Source organism: Drosophila pseudoobscura, chromosome 2, assembly GCF_009870125.1.
Source record: "Drosophila pseudoobscura strain MV-25-SWS-2005 chromosome 2, UCI_Dpse_MV25, whole genome shotgun sequence".
Taxonomy (NCBI): Eukaryota; Metazoa; Arthropoda; class Insecta; order Diptera; family Drosophilidae; genus Drosophila; species Drosophila pseudoobscura.
Window position 1 is genome coordinate 25,456,082 of NC_046679.1, and position 11,107 is coordinate 25,467,188.

Below are 11,107 nucleotides of genomic sequence, written 5' to 3' on the forward strand. Positions count from 1 at the left end.
CAAATAAATATCACTTATACGCATAAACATCCTCGAGAGTGGAGTGAAGGGAGGGAGCCCTGGATGTGGAAGTGGATGTGGTGTGGTGTGGGCCGGAGATGCTCGAATCGCATACTAAATTCACTTAACTAACCTAACCAAATAACGGAGGCTCCCTCAAAAAGTAAGAACCAGGCTGTAGGCAGGGTAGGCGGGCAAGGTAGATGGATGCACGGGTTAAAAGGACTTTAACCAGCACTAATTAAATCCACTTGTTCGGGGCTTTGGAATCCGATAATGATTTGTACTCGTATTCGTAGATGAACCTAGTATATGTGTAAACAACCCTGGCACAGGACTAGGAGTGGGAGGTGCACCTCTGCGGTGGTTCAGCATATCTACGTCCAGGGCAGGGCATGGCATTAATCAAGCCGGTCGGACCAGAATTCCCGATATTCTGCCCCACAAACAGAAAGGGCTTCCCGAACCTGTGGACGGAATGGCACCCGTGTGTGGGGCCTGATGGATGCGTGCCATTAGTTAAAAGTTGGCAAAAAACGTGGCAGCGTGGACGCAATCGCCTTGAAGCAGGAGAGGGGGTGGCTATGCATGGCTTGGCTTGGCGGCTTGGGTCTCAGGCTAAGCGGCTATTTGCGGGTCCGCAGGAACAACAAGAAATAAAATGGAAAACTCATTTCCCGTCGCCAGGCAACGCAAATTGAATATGGCCTGTCTGGGCTGCGATTTTGCTTTAGCTGAGCCCTAAACAGGATATTGTTTTCAGGACGTCTCCCGCCTGCCGCCTGCCGCCCGCCGCCTCCCGGGAAATGAGCACTTCGGCCGGATTTGTTCGGCGGTTAAAAGAGGTCCCGATGAGCCAGGCCTTTTGATGTTCAGACATCCATGCATGCAAAGCGCTCCACTTTGTACCGCTTGCTTCTGACAGCTTAATTAGGCCCCTAAATAGTTGTGGAATTCTCGTAGCTTCAACTCAAGTTGTGCGGACAGTGGTAGACGGGGTGGTCGAGGGCGGGGAGGAGAGTACCCAAAACAGGACTCTTGAACATAGCTCCGCACGTGACCAACTGCCAAGAACGTGTCCCAGGGCCTTGCTGGGCAATCGGACGCGTTCGCCAGTCGGTCTCGGACGCTCCATGGCAGTATACGAGTGGCAACACGGAGCGACGCCACGTTGCGATGCTTTATGACAAATATTTATATTGTATTTGATTGGTTTTTATTACGGTTCGATGTGCAGATAGCCCACGTCGCAGAGTCCTGGCCGCCCCCAGCCCAAAATTTGACACGCACAAAGGCAGAGTCCTGGCCCCAAAATTGCTTTAGCTGAAGCACCGTCAATAAAGGTACTGGGATTTCTCGTGATACCAGCCAGGCCAGTGTTTCCATTCCTCCAGTGGCTAAACAAAACAATTAAGCAATGAATTGCTTTACTAATACAAACTTGTGGGTGCTCTACCACAGGCCAGAGTGGATGCTCTCAAGGCAGTCCATCTTATGGTGTCCTGCCGCAGTTCCCTGCCCACCGGGGTTAGAATCCTGTTGCACTGTTTGTTGCAAAGAAAGGAATACCATAGTTTGAGTCATTGGCTAAATAATAAGAGTGTAAGAGTGCAGAGGTCTAAGTTCAACCCTAAAAACCCCTTGGGATGTCGATGACATAACAAAAGTATTTCCTAATTATTCTATTACCTATTTTATTGGCTTTCCTAGTGGTACAAGCAAGGGTCTTACAACACTAGTCAAACAGAGAATACTTTTACTACACAGAGAGACTTTATTGGAGTGTCTAATGTAGTCCGGAATGACAGCATTAGTTAGCCAAGAAGGCAATCTCCGAACGATCGTTTCCACGCCGTCTACACATATAGTGATCTATTTCAATTTTCATAAGCCCTCCTTAAAAGTAAGCCATTGATTTGTGCAAAGGCGAGACACCAGGATCGAATACATTGGATTGCATAGACCACAACAAATGCTCAGACCTTTGTACTACGTATTGCGAACGGCCCAATGACCAAGGGACCAGGGACCAGGGACCGCATCAAAGTGTCGACAAGTTAATTGCCAGAATTTTAAATTCAACGGATACATGCGAAGGTGGCCGTAGCCATGGAAGGCAATGTTAATTTGGGCTTTTTGGGTAAATATTTGCCGGCACTTGGCCTGAACCAATACTGACTGTCCCGAGCAGGATCGTTCTTCCGAATGAAGAAACACTAAAAGGTTTGTCCGTTCTGCTTCAAGTGACAATAAAATAAATTTGAAAGTCCAGAGCAGCGCCAGAGCAGTGCCTGGAGTGGTTTTCCTTTGCCAGAAACAAAGCAAAGTGCGTTGTCAGCCGCGGGATTGACAGACGCAGACTGGGTCCCCGTGCGTCCCCGGGCGTCACCGTGAGTCCCCGGGCGTCACCGTGAGTCCCCGTGCGTCCCCGGGCGTCACCGTGTGTCCCCGTCTGCAGCTCAACTGTTGCACATACCTCCGAACATCCCATCTACCCACTAATTGACTGACAGTCGGCTCCAACCACGAATTGCGCAAGAGTTGACTCAATAATTAGTCCCATCCATCACACGCTCCGATGAACCCGCTCTAAATATAGCTGGCTGCCTATCAGGGAGGTGCCATCAGGTCCCATCAGGGACAGTAATTAATGCAAAGCTCCTGCATTAGCCCCATATCCAAAGCAGCCCAAAGTCCCAGCCCTGCACGTGGATGAGTGAAGATTAGCCGGAAGGCAACAGATGGCCGACTAATGCGAAGTCGGATGCAAAGCATTCCACTGAATTTTCTAGGAGAGCATCGAATGGCCACTTCACACCCAGAACTGTCTCTCCAATACCCTCTACTGTGCCCAATATGGTTTCGATATTTGGGAGTAAGCGTATAATGTGGATTAAAATTGAGAAATTTATATGGCTGGCCCCTTAATGATTTAGGTGTTCAAGTTCGGGTTTGAGTTTGCTTTAAAGCGATTCTGTTGTGACACATCTACACACTCAAGCCCGAGTCGAAGCACTTTGATATCTGTTGCCGTTTGTGTATCCTTGACAACACATTCAAGTTTTCCCTGATTATTGACTTTTGCGACTAGGACACATTCCGGGACTCCGCCCGTGGGCATATGTGAGGGGGAGGGGCGTTGGGATGCGGAGGGCATACCCAAGGCCCGGACCCAAGCCCCGAGCCGCCGTCCTCTTCCACGTTGTTCAACTAAACGAAACGTAAATCTCATTTTCAGTTTGTTTGCCTTTCGCCATCGACTTAAGCCGGGGCTCTGAGCTCTTGACTGCTGGCTTCCAAACACTTGTTTGCCTAGGCCAAAAGGCAAAAGGGATGGGTCTGTTTACACTATTCGATTGCCATCTCATGCTCAGACTCATCCTCATCCTCAGCTCGGGCTTAGGGCAGAGCCAAGGCCAAGGCCACATATGCGCTAAGCGCCCGGCCTGCCCAGGTCCCGCCCAGTGCCCAATCTGTGCCAGCTCGCTTCAGTGCATGGCTTAGAGGCAGCTCCAGCCCGAACGGAACTCTGCGGACCCTCTCTGGTAGGGAGATCCCTCAGTTGCTGTTGCTGTTGTTTTTGCCTATCCTTGGGCGTTCAACTAAAATATGTTGAAGTTAAATTGTTCACTTTGCTCCCACCACTGTGCAGTACACAGTGCTATGGTACGAGTATTTGGCTGAGTACCGAGTGGGAGCTCCGACTCGACTGGGTGACGTGGCCATCAGCAGCTCGAGCTTGCCCACTCGAAAAGTGCAAGTTCGTAAGCCAGTTGGCAACATAAATAATCAAAACTTTAAGCCCGCAAAGTCTGCCACTTGGCATTGCCCAGAACTTAACAAAGTTTTCTGTGTTAGACTCTCCTCTCCTCTCCTCTGCTCGTCCCCGTCTCCGAACCACTCGGAATTGCACTTTTTCGCCGCTTTTGTTGACTCTGGGGAAAATTGCTTTCGAGTGCACCTCTTTGTCCTCCTCTCCTCTCTGCCCCTCGCCTCTTCTTTCCTCTGTGCTGCTCCTGTTGGTGCTCCATCCTCTCGTTCTGGCCCACTTTTGTGCTCTTTAATTGCGTTCTGTTCTGTTTTGTTCTGTTCTGTTGCGACGACTACGCACGGAAGCGCCACAATGGAAGGCATGCAACAGTTTACCATCAGCTCTAACAACATTATTGGCTCTGCAATGAATGTGCTGTGTGTGGCGTAGCACTTCCCTCCTCCCTGCCGCACCTTAATACCCTGCAGGTGACGCAAGGAGAGGTGAGAGGCCACAAGGGTCAGGGTGGAGCTGGCAGAGAAAGGGAATGCAGATTACATGCAGAACAGACCTCGGATTAAGTCTTTGTGGGCACAGGGCACAGAAAAGCTCTATTGGTCGGCTCAGACCAGACCAAACCAGACCAGACCAGACCAGACCAGGCCGAGGGGTGTTCTCGCCGTCGGGCTGGAACATTCGCAGACAGTGGAGCTATGAAAATATTCCCTTATTTGTCTTTTTATTTCATTTTCCTATGGAATGTGATACAGCAAAAGGCAAAGGTAGTCTCTCTGCATCGTTTTCAGCTCGGTTTAAATTCTCCAATGGCAAAGGATACATTTTACCGACTTAAGGCACTCGAAATGTGACGGGAACTGCCTGCAAGATGGTACATAATTGTAAATGAAAGCAGACCATGTTCAAGCTCGCAGAATACTTGTATTCTCAGGGGACTCTGATAGTCAAAATAATGAGAGCAGAAACTAGATTTCACTTATCAAACAACTCTTTTTGGGTGTGTAGGATTATGTATGGTTACTTTGCAATTATCCCGCACGTCAGCCATGAATGTGCCTGCCATTGGCTCTTTGACTGGACCGAGCCCAGTTGTAGCTTTGATAAACAAAAAATGGAACATTGGCGGTCCCTTGCGTCAAAAAAACTGTATGGTCCGGGGCTGGTAGGAGTGTGGCTCCCCTTCGGCCACGTACCCAGTGGATGGTCTGCTCCTCATGGTCGGTGGACGATAAATAGCTTGTGCTGTTGGCCAGAAGCAAACAGACCTCTTTTATGGCCATGTTGTTATTATGTTATCACCCGGAGGCCACATTCGCCTGGGGCTGGACACTGTCGAGGGGTTGTTGTTGGAGGTGCTCTGGCCGGTGCTGGTGCTGGTGCTTGGAGCGAGGTGCCAACGCTTATCATAACATATGCAATAATAATCCACAGCCGGCCGGCCTCTGGTGCTGGGGGGCGACATCAAGTTTGATAATAAAGGCGGAATGTGACCACGGAATGGCCCGGCGGGTCAGTGCCATCTGCCTCTGGCTGGCTGCTCCTCCCCCTTCCCTGCTGAGCCACCAGCCCTGTCCGTGAACACCCAGTGATTGGCATTTATGACTCATACTTGTCTAGCAGACCCATTAGGGGCAATTATTGATGGGGGCCCTGAATTTCCCACTGGAACTGAGACCGACCGCAGTGGACACCTTTTTGACACGACACTGAACAGGGGCGGGACGGGGCGGGGCGGGAGGGGAGTGGCGGCTGTTGCCCTTAACTGGTTACTTGTTTAACTTAATTGCAGGCTTAAAGTTTGATTTAACGGCTGACAGAAGGACTAAGCGGGTAACAGAATCGAATTCACTCGAGAATGTATTTTTCTCTTTGTACACATAATATTCATAATTTTAAGCATACAATAGCGATAAAGAATGATAATTTCCGCAGCGAAATGCTATGTGACTTTGTGACTGTCGACTGTCGGGGCAAAGTCATTAATCGGATCCGCATCGAAATCCCATTAAATATATATAATCCCATACGGATGGCGGATGTGGCACGAAGCTTTAAATTTTTCATCGAGTCTCAGTTGGCTCCGACATTTCATATTCCGCGGAAACCCTCGCTCGCCCATTCATCGAAATTGAGTTTGACAGTGAAAAAACAGTGTATCTGCTCGTGTTTTAATGCAATAATAGAGTCCGGAGCCAAATAGGACCAACAAGTATAATTAATGGCTTGTGCTAATTAAGCGAGGCGCAGCTCTCAGTGACCGCAGTGGGGCAAATTGGGAGGATTTTACGCCACCGAACAAAAGCAGCCACAAAAGCAGGGGAAAGGCCATGATTGCATATTGCGACTAAAAGATACCCGCTGAAAAATATTCGTTATTCCTATTTTCCGTACAAAATCCACACTCGTATCCGTATATTATTAGTGATTCGAATCTGAATGAATCTGCAGGAAGGCTTCGCACTCAAGTGGCATGTGTATAGCGGAATACTATGGATTCATGTAGGGCTTTATTATACATATATGTTACATAAGTAGTAAAGAAACGGACTTTGTTTCAACAAGTTTAAGTTGTTCATTCAATCCACCCAGCTGATCAAATAAACAATTGCTTGAACCCCAACTACAGGGCGGTGTCGAATGTTTTCGAAAGGTCAAAGGTGCACATGGGCATTTCTATTGGGGGCTACGTTTCAGTAGTAAGTAGATAGCCCTATATATTTACCAACAAAAAGGACAACAATCGAATGTACGGTTTTAAAGAAATAAGCCAAAATATGACCTGATGTTACGTTATCAAAAACATAAATGTTTTTTGAGGTTGGGGTTCAAAATTTAAAAACTCCGCGAATTGGATGGGACTATGAGTATAAGATTTTTTCATACGAATAAATGAAATATAGAGTGTTCATTTTCTCAGTTATGACCCATAAAAACGTTTTCTGTGTTTTTGTTAAAGGTCCGGAGGCATCTGACGTACGTTACGCAATTCCGGGGTAATAAAAGATTAAAAATATACCGTTAGCCGAGATTGGGCCAATTTTCTGGGATTTTTTTAAGAAGATTCAATATTTCAGACTTTGAGGAAACTCTTGACTCAAGAATCATCTTTCATAAAGCAGATAATAGTCAAGGAAATCAGGACTATAAAAATATGAAAAAAACAGAACTTTTGCCTATTCAAGCAGGTTTTCACATCAAAGCTAATGAAATTGTATGTCAATTGCTTAATCTAAAAGTATAACGAAATCTGGATCTATTGGCTCACAGTGAGAGGAAAGAAGATGGCAGCCCTTCTAATCCTGCACAAAAACTATGGATGTAAAGTTTATTAAATCTGATTCATTTCATATCTCAATGTGGATTGACGAAGATTTCCAGGTATCTGAGATTCAGGTGTTGCTACAGAAAGTTAGCCAGATCTTCGTATGCCAAAGAGTCAGCGGCGACTGGGGAGCACGCACTTTTGCAAATTAGTTGGCCAAGAAAACTTTGCTAGCCAACTGAGCCCCAGAAAGGCCTTCCGTTTGGGCTTGTATCTGTCTGTGTGCCTGCCACATCTCTGCGACAGCCAGTATATGGGTGGGTACCGAAAAGAAAAACTTTGTACTGGATATCTAACTTGTGGTTTCAGACCTTCCGACTAGCTCTCGCCGCGCCGCTCCGGAATGGGTGCTGGCTCATGCATGCATAGCTAATCCTAATCCCGGCATGTCCTTGTCCTGCAGCAATACTGAAACGCTTTACATGCTCTTGCAGCTCCATGTAGGCCACTCGACTTGGTAGCTTATGAAGCGTTAACAAAACCATCGCCACGGCCCGTCCCCTCCGACTGCTCTGGCATATAGACCACGCCCCAACGCGCTCCAGTGACATTTGGCTAGACTATCAGGCAGTGCCAAAGGACGCCAAGGAGTCAGGACCCTCGTCAGAGCTGATTATTAATGCAAAACAATTAGCGCAACGCCCAGTCCGGCGCATTTAACACGCTGAAGCATTGCACGGCCAGTGGAAGGGGGCGGGTGACACGGGCCACTAGGGGCGACGGCGGCGCCTTAAAGTATGCATCAAAATATTAAAACTTTTAATTGTACGACTGCCAGTCCCTGCCAGTATCCGTATCCGTATCGGTGTGAGCGTAAGTATGCGCGTGTATGTGTGCACTGCTCTGTCGCTTGGGGAGCTGAGCTGGGGAGCAATGGCAGAAACCAGCCACCTTGAGCAATAAACATACATATGTACTTTCCTGTTCGCGGCGCAAATATTTGGTCTCCTCTTTCTCTGTCCCCAGCGCACTGCGCCTGTGGCATGTTGTGTGGCTTGTGTTTGTGTCCATACATGCAGACCAGCAGAAGGGGCAGGTGGGAAGACATTCGAGGCCTCTCCTGGTATTCATCTCCGGGCAATTCTGCTTGAGCGAAGCAACTGAAAACAGCACGACACAAAGAAAAAATTAAGATACACTTGCAGAAATATGTACAACTCTTTACTTTATCTGCAAAAAGTTTCAGAATCGTACGCCCATTATCTAATGAAATGTTCAGACCGAGAAACCCAGCCACAGAATATTTTCAGCCTCCTCCCCGTTTATGCACTCGAATAATATTGATTGCCAGCAGAGAACTGGCTCCAGCATTTAATTGGATACTCGACTCGACTCGACTCGCACCGAAAATGTGCTGAGCACTTCCCCCCCCCCCCACACCCCTCTCGCTTCTAATCAAACATTTGCATGACTTTTCCGCTGAGCCGTTCCGACCGCCACACAGGCAAAGACGACAAGTAAACCGCTCGAACGCTCTTGTTCCACGTTGGATGACTCCCTTTGTTGCCCGATTTTCCGCCTGGCACACAAACACAACCCCCACAACACCACCCCCTCCCACAAGCGCATGGAAGCGTTGCAGCTGTAAACTTTTTGTGGCAATTTTGAAAACTACCCCAAACCTAATTGCGTTTTTGTTCCGCTCCCGCTACCGCTAACGTACTTTAGTTGGTATCGTTACCGAAGTTTTAGTTCCAATTACGATAGAAACTAGCGGCTCATTTTGGCTCCGGTACATTAGGGTTGATTAAAAGTTTACAATACCTCAAGCCCACAAGCTTCATAACCCAAGCTCAAACAGTGCAAAGGAGGAAAATTAGGGCGTACAATACGAGAACGGAGCCAAATAGAAAAGCGACGATAAAAGTATAGTAGATTTGCATTAAATATTGCCAAGATGGCAGTTTCTGACAGGAGTATCTGCGAGTGCCTATACGACCAGGACGGGTAGAAGGAAAGTAGAACCAAACAGCACTGGAGTTCAAGGGGCCGGCTGGGCTCTTGTTAACTTCTGACGGGAATTGAGCTGGGATAAACCTATGAACTGAAAATATAAAAGTCCAACTTACTGACTTGATTTACGGTCGTCCTCACCTGCTTCAGGCTGTCAAGAACTGATGGGCGGTTTGCTGGGCTCAAGAGCCGGAGGAGAATAGTCTGGCAGATAGTGAAATAATTGTGGATAAAAGTAAAAAGAAACTGACATTTTGAATCAGGGATTTAATTGGATTTTTCTTGAACCACTGTTATTCAATGGGAAAAAACTACATACTGTTATAGCATAGTATATCTGCCTTGCACTCTCGCAGTACAAGGATTACAGGGATTCAAAATGATTCGGATGAATGTAACCCCCGGATGAATGGGTAACAGCACTAGGGAAATCTATGTGATTGCAGAACAACGAGGATCCTCTTTTCCATTGTCCTGGTGCTTTGTGATTGATTCAAATTGGGGAGATTGGGGATATTGGGGAGCGGGTTGCCAGCTACGGCTGCAGGTGCAAGGCGGTACAGCCGGGCTGTAGAAAGTCGGACGGAGTGCGCTCGCTCTGCTCTGACCTCGGCACTGAAATCGCCTTGAGACGACTCGTTTAATTCAATTAATTGAAATCCCAAACGGCGCCGGTTGCCTGGGGCGTGGCGAAGTGCGGTGTGGCAAGTGGTCGGTGAGGAGGTTTGGTTTGCTCGGATGTGGCAAAGAAAAAGTTCCCATGAGCGGGCACTGGGGGGGACCCTCCCTTCCTTTGGCTGGTATCCAGCAGGCTCCCCGGCCAAAACACCCAGCCAAAACACATCCTTGTTGGGGGCGTCTTTGTGTGCTTTGTGTGGCACTCTTTGTATGAAACAAAGCGAAGCCCAGCAAGGAGTGGAGAGCCTGGAAAACAATGCGGAATCCTATCAGAGGGTCACACAGTACCTGGGAACACTCTCAACGTACATGTCCTTGAGCCTACCATCTATTCACCTGATTATACCCTTTCAACAGTTTCATAATCAGTCCTAGGACGAAGCAGACGAAGCACTGGGGTGCCACCACTTGGCGTTCCTTTTTTTTGCCGCATACGCAGACAGATACAGATACAGATCCACAAAGAGAGCGTCCTAAACCGCATTGGATTATATGTACAGTGTTGGCCCCGTTATTCATAAGACAAACAATTTTGACTTTGTAGAATTTAAATGGCCTTTTCGGCGCCAGGAGCATTAGTAGCGCGGGACTGTGGACAGGGGACGGAAATGTTCTTGATTGGGAGAGCATGTATTCCGGCAGAGGAGGTATTTCGGTTGTGTGTCTCTCGTTGCTATCTCTTAGGGCATTATCAGCAGAATAAACAATGAAATTTTGAGTAAACAATTCGAACAGCTCGCAAAAGTATTTCCCACGAAAAGGCCGAGAAGACTGCCGAGAAAAGCGCCAAAGGTGGTGGGGGGTCGTGAGGATAGCGGTCCTTCAGGTGCCCCCGGTACTCGAATGAAGAGCTACAAGTGTAAGCTCTCTCAACGGGAGAATTAGTACGATGTCTGGGGAGAATGTCATGTGTAGGCACTTAAAAAATAATTGCATTGCACCTCAATACTCATTTTGGAAGCCAAATGGCAGACAATCCACAGAGTGTGTTCTCCAGCCTCCAGCCCATCCGTCAGCGAGATGGATGCTCTGGCTCTGGATGTTAAAGCATGCGATGCGGCCAATCAATTTGCGTTTAGGTTAATGCCCCTCCAGCCCAGACAACAAGCACAACACCGGTTGTGGGACCGGTGTAGGACCTCCTAATCATACGCATAACGAAAATAATCACGACAATAAAGTGTAGCCAGAGCCAGGCCAGCTTGGCTAATTGGCATTCATTCATAAGGCTCGGCACAGACTTCCCTCCTCCGAAAAGCACTGCCCGCTCTCTTGGCTCTGCTGTGCGTCTGCGCGTCTTCGCGCTCTCTTCTGGCAGTCTGGCAACGCTGAGCGCGTAAAAGCGTAAACAAAGGGTGCATCCACTCCACTTGCGAGCAGTCCTC